The 15,541-nt window shown below is 40.2% G+C and overlaps 1 long non-coding RNA gene across 1 annotated transcript in view; it reads left to right on the top strand.

Moving 5' to 3' along the window:
- LOC136828038 (uncharacterized) overlaps positions 1-15,541 on the top strand; it is a 98,538-nt gene that overhangs the window by 65,958 nt on the left and 17,039 nt on the right. The window lies entirely within an intron of this gene.

Here is a 15,541-nt window from a genome sequence, read left to right on the forward strand (position 1 = left end):
TAAAATCAATTTTTCACTAAAATACTTCAGTTAATGATACAAGCATGAAATTTGGTACATATCTTCTCCATAGACCACTTTTTGAAAATTACTGGGTGTCCACTGAAAATTCCAAAATGGCTGCCTTTTTCAAGATGGCTGCTAGTCAAGGTTTTAGCATGGGACTCATGTGCCTTTGGTCATGCTTTTATGTATTTGTTTTGGATATACACAATTTAGGCAATCATCAAGCAAAAGTAAAATGTATTTCTGTTAAAGATTTCGTATGGCATATACAAAGAAAGATGGCATCCAATATGGCAGCCAAAAACCTTAAATAATCACGTCTCAGGATTCAGTAGGCATGGAAAAATGTTTTCCTGTTCAAAATGATAGTTTGCAAGTCTATGTATAATTTAGGTGGTAGTTTTATCTTTAGTTTTAGTTTAAAAGAGTGAATGTCAGTGCACAACCAGGGCACATTGGTGACTTCACTGCTGTGTAACTCAGCATGGGGGTCAGTGTCAGCTAATCTTGCTTTAGTTACGCTGTACCTAGCTTTGCTTTAGTGTAGTTTAGTAGTTTAGTGTCCCAAATGCTGTCTAATAGCCCCATATCAACTAGCTGGTAGAAAGTATATATATAGTTGGTAGATCTAGTTAGACAGCCGCACCTGAATTGACAGGAGGTGCCAGTGCAGGAGAGCTGAGCCAAGGGTAAGTGGGGCTTACATGGTTTGTTCATGTACTTACCTGGATGGTGTACAGATCATACAGGACTTAAATGGCACTGGATGAATGATCAGGCTAGTTGTAGGGTGACCGAACCTAGTTGTATCCTATACGCCAATGTGCATATCAGATTAAGGTGGTAAAAGGATAGCCTCTTGGCCTTAGTGAAGAGCTCACAATGGCAAGTGTAAATTCAATCACAGGCAAAAGGAAGACTAACTGGAGCAAATGTTGTCTTTGCCAGGAAGACAAGAAAAAGGAAGGTCTAACTTCATCCTTGGCCTCCATACATCATAATCCTAAACATGATGGGTATGTATTGATTTCAACCAATGTGCCATTGTTCCAGGAAATTGGTGAAATGCTGCTTAACTTTGACCCAGCAAGGCTGAGTGAAGGCAGTGGCATAAAGGTAACACTGCAACAAAACATGGCAAAATACCACAGGAGCTGTAGGGTCATGTTTAATAATGCAAAACTTGATCATGCAAGAAAACGAAGAATGAGTCATGACAGTGAAGCATGTATTTTTTGTGAAAATGTAGTACCTGTATCTGATCTTCGACAAGTAATGACCATGAATCTCAACAGGAGACTACGTGAGTGCTCTCACACACTTAATGATGGCAAAACTAGGTGCAGGTGATGCAATTGCACAAGAGCTGAAGTACCATCTTGTATGTCTCACTGGCCTTTACAATAGGGAGAGGTCCCATCTTAGAAATCTTGAGAAAGAACAATGTCACATTAAAGAACTAGATGTATATCCACTGGTTCTATCAGAGCTGGTTAATTATATCATTGAAACCAGCTTGAGTTCGGATAGTCCTGCCATATTTCCTCTTGCACATATGTCCTAATATACCAACAGCGCCTGGAACAACTGGGCATTGCCTCACCCACTGTAAATACAACAAGATTAAAGGACAAATTGTTAACAGAAATCCCTGAATTAGAAGCACATAAGAAAGGAAGAAGTGTGCTACTTGCCTTGCAGAAAGATGTAGCTTTAGCCGTATCTCGGGCATCTGATACTCAGATACACTTGTGATTGCTAAAGCAGCAAAGATACTGAGGAAGCATATTCTGGATCATCAGTCCAGGTTTGACGGCACCTTTGGTGAAGGATGCATCAATGATGCCATACCTTAAAGTCTGCTCCAGTCACTAATATGGTAGAGCATGGAGGAGTCATAAAATCACAGCTAAGGTTTGGCTCATCAAAGTCAGACCTGGCTGTTGCTCAGCTCCTGCAGTACAACTGCTTCTCAAAACAGAAGGAAGGAGCAAGTGTACATCGACACTCAAAGGATAGGGAAACTCCTTTTTCATTGTTCATGGACATGGCTATCTATGCCAAAACCAGGAATAGAAATCTGGTAGAAATGCTTTATGATCATGGCATGAGGATTTTTATGACAGGGTGCTTGAGATATCAGCCCGACTGGGAGATGCCACTGTCACCAAGTATAAGGAAGAGGGTGTAGTCTGTCCACCTGTCTTGGGAAAGGGATGTTTACCACTGCAGTCATGGACAACATCGATCGCAACCCTTCAGCAACTATGGCTATTACCTCTTTTCATAAAACTAGCATTTCGGTGTTCCAGCAACCCGCCAAAGACAACTGTGGGGAAGAATGTCAGCCAGTACAGCGTGAAGTGTACCTATAATGTTGCAAATGATGCTTCAGATACATCTGAATGAGAATTTCATCACACTAAAGGGTGACACCATGCTGTTTAAAATCTTACGTTCATTTCAGGATTAAAAGAAGACAGTGAGACAGTGCTCAAACATAGATAAGATACTTTGTTATCATACTTTATTATAGTCTTGTGCTTGCGTACTTTTCAGTAGCATTATGGGGTCCCTTTCCAAGATGTAATAGTGATAATAGCCCAATAGAAATGATAGAAACAGATTTTCTGACTTCATAAATGTAGGCATACATAAAAATTTCATGTCTCTATCTTTCCCAGTTGCAGAGTTATCAGGCAAAATGTTTCATGGCGGCCATTTTGTAGGCCATGTTTATCACAATGGTAAATATAGTAGTAGGAGCTCTGGTGATATCTTCAATTAGCTCTTTTACCCAGAAAGACATTATCTGAATAATGATTGATGTATTTATTTCAACAATGATTTACTCAAAGTGTCAGAAATCGAAACAACTAGCGGCCATATTGAATATTTTGCATGGACACCCAGATTTTTCAAAAGAGGGGGTTAAAATGAGCTTTTGTGCCAAATTTCATGCTTGTATCACAAACTGAAGTATTTTTCTACTTATCTGCTGCACTATTACTTTTATTCATTCCCATACTTCTGACGGCTTTGTTATGCTCATTATGTACCGTTGCCACTCACACCTTTTTGGTTTTTCTTATCCTAGAATGGAATTGGCTTGGAAGTGTAAAATCCCATAGTAGAGTTTCTGTGACGAGGAATCAGAAAGGAGGGTAAGAATGAATTAGATCAGTAATAGTTCTTCTTTCGATTTCGCTCTTTATGATTTGCTAGAGTTACAGTTACTAAACGCAAACACATTAAATGAACTATGCTTAATGTTTCCAATGAATGTAGCTAAGGTTCTGCTCAAAAAGATTTGTGACTGGCAGAGACCATCAGCAAGCATTATCTCATTTGAAAATAGTGATTGACTGTACCTGCTTACTACAATTTTGTACACGAAGAGGAATAGCAGTGATCCTTATAAAAAATAAAGCTAGTATTGGTTCGATTAGTCAAACAAGTCAAGAGGCGAATGCGTATGAAGTGGTTTTATCATAAAGGGAAAATTTTGCGTGAGGGCGAAAAACATACATCTTTGTTTCACGCCCTTTAGATATGTTTCTGATTTAGGGTCTTTAGAATTCCTTCCTCAGAGAAAGAACCCCGTAGGGGGGAAGTGCCGTCAGTGCACCGCAGCAACCCCTTTCGTTCCTTTTACTGTACCTCCTTTCATATTCCCTTTCTTTCATCTTACTTTCCACCCTCTCTTAACTATTATTGATTCTTAGTGCAACTGCGAGGTTTCCCTCCTGTTACAGCTATCAAACCTTTTACTGTCAATTTCCGTTTTAGCGCTGAACGACCTCACAGGTCATAGTGCTTGGCCTTTGGCCTAAATTCTATATTCAATTCATTTCAAAGAAAAATACGCTTGCACACTGACACACACATATACATATATATATACATATATACATATATATATATATATATATATATATATATTATGCATATCTCTATGTATACATACATACACCCAGTATTTATGCCTGTCCTGACCATTTGTCATTATGAAAGTCTTCAGAAAAAAATTGGATATGGATTCAAGATAGGGTTGCAAGTCACCATAGTTATCTCTTGGTAACTCTTACGTTTTGTGAATTAGTATATTTCCATTGTCATTCCATAGTGTTGCATCAGAGTTACACACATTGGTGTACTGGTAAATGAGTTTGTGTACGCGGAAAAATCTTTCCTTATTGTCAGTATCACTTTTTCAGCTCTACGCACGATTGGCTAATTAGGTTGTTGTCATTTACTGTCTCCTGTTGAGTTTATGAATAAAAGTACCAATAACTGATAATAATAGAAAATGGCTTGATAGAGACGCAGTGTTTTACTGAATGTTAAAATGAATGTGACAACGTATATCCTTAAATGGCTGGGATCGAATAGAATCTGTGGCCTGCCTCTCTAAAAAAATGTCTGCCGATAGGTAAACAGAAGTAAGAGAACACTCGGTACAGTAAAAGGACGGACTTTACATTAAATAAATGAGATCTCTCAAATCGTTAAGTAGTATTCAGTTATTAGTACCTGCCACAAAGTTATCCCCACCTCCCCTTATCATTTGACAAATGTTCTAAGCTTTTCCATTAGCTGCACCAAAGAAGGGTCAAAAGACACCATCATTTTAGCTAAATGTATTGTATGTAATGATGTGTAAGCCAAAGGTGAGGCTGACCTTCATCAGCAGCAATATTTAAAAAAAGAAACTACCCTTCATTCTCTTAAACACCAAGCACTACCTAACTGCAAATGGAAATGCGTCACGCTCTTATCTAACACTGTGAACCGGTCTTTGATCATTTTCGTTGGCGGCATACAGTGATAGGATTCATTGATTCATAATTCATATTTTAGAGTTTCTGGAAGGATATATATATTATATTCTTAATGATCTCGGTAACAAGACGTTTCTATTCGTCCTTTAAAAATAGGAATCTTGATGAAACGCGTTTATTATAGAACTTCACCACCTTACGTTCTATTATAATAATAATAATAATAATAATAATAATAATAATAATAATAATAATATTGTAGCTACGTATGTTGGTAGGCTCACGAAGGGCTGTTATAGTTGTAAAAGATGTTAAAAGCTAAACAAAAAACACAAAGGGAATGAAGCAACTGAAAGCAAGTCTTATATCTGTAGTAATATCAAAGAAAAAACTAGCAAATAAAAATTGATAATTTTCATAGCACGCACTGTGAAGTCACTGCATCATATAAATGGAAAGAAAAGCGGATGCAATAAAAAAAAAAAAACAAAAGCACAAAAACCGGTGGACAAGATACAGCAAGGCAACAATACCTCCATGATTTCCATTTCAGTTTGAGGAGGGGCAGCAGACATGGGTTCAGAAAGGGAAGTGGAAGGGAAAAGGAAATGGTACTAGAAGAAGTGAAGGCATCATCTTGATAACGCACCACCAGGCAGGTGTGGCCCCCTCTGAGATAAGCCCGTCTATCATGCCTTCTGAAATAAAACAAGAGGATGAAAAAGTAACAATGCAGCGTTCTTGGCTCTACCCACAAGCGAAGGGAACTCCAAACCAAGACTGGAAGGCGATAGTACAGAGGCTTTCGCCAGGTTCACATTTGGAGTTCACTGGTCGAGTGGACACTTCATGGGTCTTGGCTCTGCTGGCTAATAAATATGACATTTTCTGAAAGCCTTCGTAGACGTAGGCATACAGTAAGCAAGGGTTGGTCACCATTTATTTTTACATCGATTGAATAGATTGAACGTAGCCCATTTATATATATATATATATATATATATATATATATATATATATATATATATATATATATATATATATATGTGTGTGTGTGTGTGTGTGTGTGTGAAAATTAGTAATATAACACATGTTAATATATATATATATATATAATATATAGTTATATATATATATATATATATATATATATATATATATATATATATTATATATATATATATATATATATATATATATATATATATATATATATATATGCGTGTGTGTGTGTGCATGCGGGCGCAATTGTGTGTGTGTTCGTTATATGTTGCCTAATTTTACTTTACTGTGATTACGTGTAAAACTGATAATCATTCACTCACTATGGTGATTTGCTTTTAATAATCATCTGAAGCGTTGTTTTTTCTTAATCGCTTGAACTACTATGCGTCTGGAATATTGTATTTCATAATAATTAAAAAAATTTATAAGTCGGGTAAAATTCACAGCCCAGTTCATAGAAAATATAGAATTTTTCCAATTTCAAGTACACCTTTGGACACTAAATCAAAACATTGGCTTAATATACATATGGTATTGTTTAATCTTTCCATAGCATTTTTGTGTCGTATTTTTACGTTGATTGGAATCTCAGATAGCGAAGTAAGTCAATTCGGCATAGAAATTATTAAAATAGATACAGTTCTTTAGCTCCTAAAGTTAGTGTAAGGGAAATATTCGCTGTGTCTTGAAAGTCATGAGTTCATAAAATTAGGTGCGCGTATCTGTGAATTTCTGCTATCGCAAAGTATCCATTTCTTTTATTTCCAGTGTAGGTCATATACTTTATGATAATAGATTTAGGCTGACAGGCTGAAATCAATTACTTTTCATCCTGGCTGGTAGTGTATGTAGCATTATTTCATGTTCGCTATGAAACAGTTTTGTAGTTTTGTAGACATGAACCTGTAGACGCATACACAGCTAAGAAAATTTTAGAGGTTATAAATGGAACGAGTAGAGCAAAACTTTTTTGGTCATTATTTTTACTGGGCATGTATGGGATAGGCTGTTGCCTGTACTGGGTAGTCGAGGAAATAGAGAGAAACATCCGGTCGCTGTTATGCAGACTCCATTTCTATCAATTGCCAAATAACACTTTACACTGCAAGAACCCCGGGTGCCTAAAAGTATGTGAATCTCCAAGAACTTTACCGAGATCAACTCCGTTAATTACGACTAGAATGAGCATTTATTTCGTTTGGTTTTAAAATTTAGTCAATTGGTTCATTTCATAGTGGCTTTGAAACAGGGTGATCAGTTAATCTTTTAGTCTCAATAGTTTCAGAAAGAAAAAATTAAAAATGTGTCTTTCAGTAGTTTTAAATCGAAATTATTGTTTTATTCTTGGAAGTTAAACTCAATTCAGTGCTTTTTTTGGTAAGTGAATGCAGCCCATAAACTGATATTAGCGACCCATCGCTAAATGCAAACGAAATAAGAATGGACGTAGATCCATATGAATATGGTGGAAACGGGAACGAGTTGGGAGAAAGGTGAGGGAAAGATTTTACCCCCCAGCGAAGCAATATATTTGCCTCCGAAATAGTCAAAGTTTAAGGGTTATATCGCAGAAAACGGAAGCAGGGAAAGAATGCTAAAGCTAGACAATTGAAGGATTAATTGATTGGCTGATTTAAAATTCTCTGGCGATTCATTGAAACGAAAGAGGTGGTCAATGGAAGGAGCAAAAGTAGTAGTTGCCTGTTCACTGGAATTTCAAAAGTAAACGGGTAGATTAACCGATAAATACAGTTTAGTACTAAACTCTTACCTTAATGATGCTCAGATGCTACAAATAACCTGACTTATTCAGGTGTGTGGTAGAGCAAGAGTAGAATTCTGTTTTGTGTTTGTGCACAGGAATTTACGTTATATTAAGCTGGCATGGTGGCTCCTTGCCTGTTCAGGTATTAATGCAGGACTGAACTTATCGTCGATTTCACAATAATAACACAATAGAAGAACTTGAAAGAAGATAAAAATTTATGCTTTCATTTACCCCGTATTTCTGCATCAATACAGGGACGCGCACGTACAAGCATCGCACACACTTAAACACACTCTTGCAGGAATGACACACACACACTTCGCCATTTGAAGTCGGACAAGTTCTCTTGCGAGAAACATCAAAGACGGGAAAATAATCCCTTTCATGTACAGTGGGCCTTGAAGCGGGAAGCGTACTTGACATCCATAAAGTAAGTATTTTGGGTCCGCTGTCTTCTCTACGCAGCGCTGAGACACAGGAGAAAGGATCAGTTATTCATTGCAAAGTATCGTCTATGACCTCATTAACGGAAAAATCGAAAGAGGGAATTGTACTTAAAAGTAATATTGTCATATCGATGACTGTATCTTGTACCGCACATGCTAATTGTTGCAAGATATTCGAAAATGGAGGTCGTACCCAGTATTCGAAAAGGCTTTTGAATTAAGATAGGAAAAGAGATAGTGTGCTGAAATCAAACGAAATGAATTGACATTCCAGTTAGTAAGGTATCGAAAAGAGTATTCATTTACATGCAGTGAAGTAAAGCACGCAGTATTAAGAGACAGCGTTATTGTTATGAGAGTAGTATTGTGACTGGTATAAAGGTATTCTCTAATACCGCTCGCACAAGTAGTTAAAATGAATAGACAATTCAGAACTTTGTTCGACCAGTGACAGTTACTTGCAACTTTTTCCGTCCCCTAGGGACTGAAAGTAAAGGGAGCAAAATTTTCTCAAAATACGTTTTATGTACAGTAGTTGCTGAAAACTGAAGAGCAGATATGAAGCTTATAAGCCGTTGTGCAATTACTGTATAATTATTGGACCAAAACACACTGGCCACCTTTATGATTCTGAAGTAACATAAAAGTGCGTAGAATAGGTGACATTTTTGTGAACGGAAAAATGACAGAAGCTTGCTCGTGTGACAACGCTTCAGGGTTTAACATTTTATAAAAATGCATTGCAAACTTTATCAGTCTTTCATTTGGTTTAATTAGCTTGCTAGATAAAAGCTAAGCAACTACATATGGCGGAAGATGAAGATTGTGTTGCAGTTGCATCATGGAGTACAACGAAATTTAGTGTAAAACCACCAGGGTACATTCTTGTATTTCTGTACAGTATCGTCCTCCCTCTTCTACCAAGCCATGAACTTTTCAAACATCTTCTGTTTTCCATGACTTTTATAGTTTATCATCTATAACGTGGAGATTAGGTTACCTCTCCAAGAGACCTTTTCATGTTAAAAATGGTTACAAGTTGTGAAAATGTAAGCCGCAGATAAAAAGACAAGGAACAGACATTATAAATTTACTTTGTTTAGGAAACCATAAATATCTGTAGACATGGACTCGAAAACTTGCTTCATATAGACCCTAGTCGTACAATGTAATTCTGAATCGCATACTTGTATATACTGAGTTGTGATATACAGTTCATTTCCAGATGTTGCTGTTTACAGGTGAAATTATATATTGGACCCATTTCCTGAAAAATACATCGAAGCTCTGCTTACCACCAAGTTAGTGAACCGTGGGTAGGTCGCAGCCAACGCAGAAGAGGATATGGGCTGGCAACCTCATCCCTAAAGACTCAATGAGAAACGGAAGTTTTACTCTCCGCGGAATGACCCTTTCACCACGGTCAGTTAACTCACAGATAAGCAGAGCTTCAATGTATTTCTCAGGAAACGGGTTCAATACATAATTTCCCCAGTAGAATGCAACCTTTGAAAATAAGCTGCATATCACATCTCACTATGTGCGAGTATGCCTAGTCACCACATACACACACATACATACATATATACAGTATATATATACATATATATGTGTATATATATTTCTATGAATGTTGATTGATCTATTACTCTTACCTTGGCGTGGCTGATTCTGACTGGGGATCAACACTCACAGAACAAGAAAATTGTATGTTAAAAAAGATCTCAATTTTAGAAAGGACTCAGTAGAGAAATTATAGATCTTGATTAATTACTTGTGTTTACATTTAATCAGAAGAGTAAATTGCACAGAGCCATTCACACTGGCTCTTGGCACTTATGGTGTTAACTGACACAAGAATTAACTAACTGGAGTGCCAAACAATGATGCAATCAATAATTAAATCCATTAACTGACACAAGAGTTCAATAACTGGGGCGCCAAACAATGAGGCAATCTATAAATAAATTGCTTGAGGACTTGATTGTTGCCTGTGGACATAGTGGAACAGACGGAAGATACAGCAGTATTTATGGGCTTTCTGTAAACGTAGAGAAAGGGCATATTAACACTCGATAAATAAGAACAAGAACAAGATCCAACTCTACAAAAGGAAATTGCCAAAGACTCAAGGAGTGTGACATCAATTTATGTTCAAGCAATTTACTGATTAACTCTGATGATTTATATCGACAATGAATCAGTGGGTCTTAGCACGTTAAAAAAAAAAAAGGAACAGAAATGAGAATAAGAGCAAAAGAATAGACTGAAGAACCACCTAACTAGACTATACCTTAACTGCTGAGTGGAGAATTCGTGCATCAACCTCATTAAAGCCTCTATCATTTTGACTTCTTATTGTACACTCAGACAGACTTTGCATAAGGGGGCTCCTGGCCGGAACAAAAGAGTTTGGGGAAGCCATGAGTGGTGCGCATCCTCTTTAGTGTTTGGTCTGCATCTCTCTTGCTTGACCTCTCTCCTGGCCTTTTATGCCCTCCTCAAAATGCCGGCTTTCAATGCCTTCGGCATGTCAGGTGAGAGAGTTCACTGGTGCGGTGATACCAGCAGATCATAAAGGTAAATTTAGAATGACTCTTTAGTGAGGCATAGGAGGAGTATAATGGAAGGGTACTTTGGACCCTGACGAATCTATTGTCAATTTCGAACTGGAAAAACAAGGATTAGCAGATGGATTGTCTCCTTGGGCTCAGACTCTGTCTTCCAAACAGAAAGCATGGTGAGGAGAGAAGTGTTTATGATTACTTCTGGCAGCTCCCCCTAAGGGCAAGACATTTTACACCTCTTTCGGGCGTGAACGTCTTCAAGTGAGCGTAATGTTTTATGTTATTGTCCCTCTCCTAAAGCCTTTGCAAAACATGTTAAAATAAAATTACTAAGGTGTCTGCTTTTAATAATGAACAACAGCTGAGTTGGCATGCATGAATAATTAGGCAGCACCTGCAAAGTTTAATACTACTTTGTGTACTTTCATTACAAAATGGATTTAACTTGTGGTTAAGCCACTTAGGCAAATTATACAATAATGATACTGAAGGTATTACAAATACAATACTGCATACATATAGGCTAGGACAGATTTCTGCCTGTTAGGGTGGAGACCTGACTTAGCTAAAATAAAGTACAATTTCACACAAACCTAAAAGCCTGTGTACATCGGGTGACTACTCATTTGGTGAGGGCCATGGTACCTTGATGAGGTGGTGGCACTGCTCCAGGTGTGGCACTAGTGTTGTCAGGGCCTAGTGGCTCGGTGATATACAATTAATTTTCCCTCTAGAGGGTTTTAAAATAAAGACAGTCAAAGACTTGAAGTGCCAAAGTGTCTGGCGGTTAGCGCTCTGCATTGGTCAGAGTATGATGGTTAGTAAGATCGTTATGCAAGGTAAACGGTTAGTTGTTACAAGGTTTAAAATTAAAATTACAAATGATTAAAATTACAAGAGACAAGTAAGTTACACATTCACAAAGAGTGAGAGTAAAGGGAGTAACCTGGCTTCCAACTCTGGTTGGTTGCCAAGGAACTCAACTGAGGTGAGGCACTGTGCTAGAGGGACACAAGTGCCAGGAGAGCTCTGTGTCTCTTGTAGTCTACCTGTACTTTCTACACCTCTGACTTTTCTTCCTTGGACCTCTTTTAGGTTGATGGTTTGACGTTTTAGGGGGAATCAGTGAACCCAAGTCCGAGGGAGGCACTGGAGTGCCACCTGTTCCGGCTGCTGCGGCAATTGAAGCAGGGCCAGTGCTAACAGTCTCTACCATCTGCCAATGCAGTTCCTTGAGCTCTGCGACCTGCTGGGATATGGAAGAATTCTCATCAGACTCTCGTCTTCTAACAACTGGGAAAGAGAGGAAAAAATCTTTGTGGGGGTGTGAGGTTCACAGGTTACAATGACCAATTCAGGCATGGGTTGCGAGACCATGCCAGGAGGCGAGCTTCTGCTGTGGTCAGGGGAATCCGGAAGGGATCCTAGTTAGCTTTGGGTTGGCTCTCATACCAGTACTGGTGGCAGGGCCAAGCCAGAAGAGAGGGGATCCGGATTGGGACCTCCAGAAGGGAGATCTAGGACATGCTCTGCCACTGGCACTAAGGCAGGACCAAGCACAGGAATCAAATTTGGAATTGGCCCAAGGTTTGGAATGGATGGAGCGAGGCACTGCTCAGGGTGCTCAAGTGTTGCTGACAGGGAATTTGAGGCAAGTTTGGGATCTGAAGGGATATCTATGTTGTGCTTTGGCATGGGTGCTAAGGCAGGGCCAGCCAGGCATGGGAATTAAGGCACAACATTCAGGACAGATGGAGCAAGGCACTGCTCAAGGAGCTCAAGTGGCACTGGCAGAGAATTTGTGGCAGGTTTGGGAGGTGTGCTCTGGCACGGGCACTAAGGCAGGGTCAGGCATGGGAACTAAATTTGGTAAGGGCTCAATAACTGACATGGACGGAGCCTAGCACTGCTCAGGGTGCTTAGGGGGCACTGGCAATGGTCCTGAGGCAGGTCTGTGAGGATTAATTTTGCCTGAAGTAGACTGTGAGGGGCAGAAACCCTGGGTTGTCTTGTGTTAGGTGGGGACAGAAAGTCTTGTCCCAGAAGGAGGTCATAGCTTCCAGGGAGGTATTTGGCTACTGCAAGTGTGCAGACCCTAGTTCTGTGGGGCCTGGTGACCCTCAAACCAACTGTTGGGAGAATCAGTTTTACGTGATTAATACTCTCAATGGTTATGAGCTTATGGTTCTCAATTTTAGCCTCATAAGGGACCTTGTCTTCCTATATCAGGGAGATTTGCACTCCAGTGTCTTCAAATTCTCTGACCTGGCATGTGGGGTAGTTACCTTGAGGAGGAGCCACAAATATAGGGCCCTCAACTGGTGGACCTAGAGATGGATGATTGGTAACTGCCAGTGCAATGGTGGGTGCAGCTGCTTTGCTGGGGCAATTCTTTCAGAGCAAGGAGTGCCCATAGACTTTACATGCAGAGCAGTAAATCTTGTTAAACTCCTTTTGAGGAGCTGGAGCAGGTTGAGGTTGTTTCTTGGATTGATCAGGGGATGGAGTTGCAGCAGCTCCTCCCTTAGATCGGCACTGGGATTTCAAGTGCCCCTTCTTCCTGCAATGAGTGCAAACATGAATTTTAGAAGCAGGCCCACTCTTTGGTTGGGCTTGCAAGGAGATGTGACTTAGAGGGATAATCCTCCAATCCAGGGAACTAGCTTGAGAGTGGTATGTGCCCCAATCGTCTGCCAAGCGGCAGCACTCCTCATCAAGGATCTTAGGACATTTCTCGCATAAGTAAGTAGCCAAGGGACTCGGGGTGTGGTAGAAAAAATCCCCCAGCTGCATGCACTCAAAAAGTTCTTGAAACGTGATGTCTAGGGCTTCCAACCAATGCCTAGCAGCTCAAGTTTTATGATAAGCCCAATCTTTCCAAGTTTGACCTGCTTCCTTTGGTTTGCCACGCCAACGTTGTCGCCAGCGTTCAGGGGTAATTTCATAGGCCTCGATGACGGCCTTCTTGACCTCTTCGAGAGCCCCCTGATTGTCATTGGTTAAGGAGTGGAAAGCTACTAGGCCCTTGCTGCCCATGTGTTTTCGAAGGATCAAGGAGATTTCTGCTGCAGTAGTCTCGAAGTTTGTGAAGATGCATTCTATTCGTTCGAACCAGGTCTCAGGTTTGGCATTATTCTACGTCGGAATTAGCAAGCTTATGCTGTTGAGGGTGGACTGTGGAGTGGCCGGAGAGGGATGTTCACCCCTGTGTTGGGCGAGTGTCATGGCACTCCCCTGGCAAGACCTTTCAAGTGCCAGCTCTTGGTTGCACTGGCTCTCCCTGTCTTGTCTTTCTAATTCAGCGAGGGCTCTTTTCTTCTGGGCCAAGGCTAGCTTGAACTGTCGTTGCTTCTCCACCACTTCTCTCTCCTTTCTCTCCCTCTCCTTTCTCTCCCTCTCCTTTGCTTCTCTCTCCTTTTTAGTGGCAGCCACTTGGTCTTGAACCCATGAGTTCAGTTGCTTCCCCCTGAAACTCAGCCCCTTCCCAATTTCTAGGAAGTTCCTCTAATCTTCAGTAGATGCAGACATGTTGCAGTGGTTGTGAGCCTAAAGCTTGAAGCTAGATGGTAGATAGGTAGGTGGGGGACGGTACAATCAACTGCACAGACTGGAATAGGCACTCTGCTTGTGGCAGGGTGTGGTTATGCAATACTTTGGCTGAACAGGTGGTACCACCAATAATAGGAGTGCCCCCGTGGTGAGGTCACTGGTACTAAGTGGGAGATTGCTCTGGAGAACTGGGAGTGGCACTGGGCTGGATGGTAATTGCAGTAATTCGGGCGAGGGCCTATGAATACTGGGGAGTGCTTCCTACTAGAAGGGTTGACACTGGAAGAATTCCTTGGAGTGAGTAGGTGGCACCCAAGGGCCCAATTGGGTTACCTAAAATGCACTTAAGGTGAAGGATACGCTGGTGGCACTCAATACCAAGGGGGCATGGTGCTGGTTGTGGGTTTTATACACAAGAGTGATGGTTGTGGTTTTGGCACTTAGGTGTCCAGACGGCCAGATGTGTGGCACTCATGGTGTGGAGGGGCGTGGAAACATGGTGCAGCTGGGCCACAGGGGCAAAATCTGCGAGCAATCAAAGTTGCGGTGAAACCACTAGGCCAGTGATGCAATATTTACACACCAGTGGGTGTCACTTCGGGTGCGGATTGGTGATAACATGGCCCAAGTCACAACTAAGGCAGACTAGGAGCGGCACTGAAAGGTGCGGTGAGATCACGGATGAAGTTTGGCGGAATGCAATAAACTTTGAAGTGAGCGATAAGTTACACACACACGACAATCGCTCATTTACCAAGTGCAGAAGCGAGGATCTGAAGAACAATATGTTTGTTCCGAAGAACAGTTGGTTTTTCAAGAGAATGGTTCTAGTTTGTTCTGAAGAACAGTAAATTTGTTAAAAAAGAGTGGGTTTGTTTTGTTCCGAAGAACTGTAATTTGTTCAAGAGAATGGTTCTGGTTTATGGCCTTCATTCCGGAGAATCAAGTACAATTAAACCACATGAGAGTAAGGTAAATGTGAGGTAAGCGTAAATGGGTTTGTGAGAGTATCGCAGAGTTTGAGAGCTGATGAACTTCTAGTATTCAATTATCTTGCCTTCTTGAATTTTGTGCTTTTTCACAAAGCAAGTTGTAAAGCAATAGGTTGTAAACAATAACAATGATCACAAATAAAACTGCGTAGACTGGCAATATTCTTACCATTAAAAGTTATCTCTTCTCAACCATGAGGGACATAACCTTAAGGAATGGTTATGTCTTCTTTAGATAGTGGATTTTTATTACAGAATTGCCACGGTTGGTAAAATGCACCGCTAATGTTATAAAGTAATTACAGTTACATAGGGAAATAACATGCCTGTGACCTAAAGTTAAAATGATGGTATAACGTTATACGTTGATCAAGGGGGTGTAGGAATATTTTGTTAATTTGCGGTGAGTAGGATTTCAGTTCATAAA

This window comes from Macrobrachium rosenbergii, chromosome 42 (genome assembly GCF_040412425.1).
Source record: "Macrobrachium rosenbergii isolate ZJJX-2024 chromosome 42, ASM4041242v1, whole genome shotgun sequence".
NCBI lineage: Eukaryota > Metazoa > Arthropoda > Malacostraca > Decapoda > Palaemonidae > Macrobrachium > Macrobrachium rosenbergii.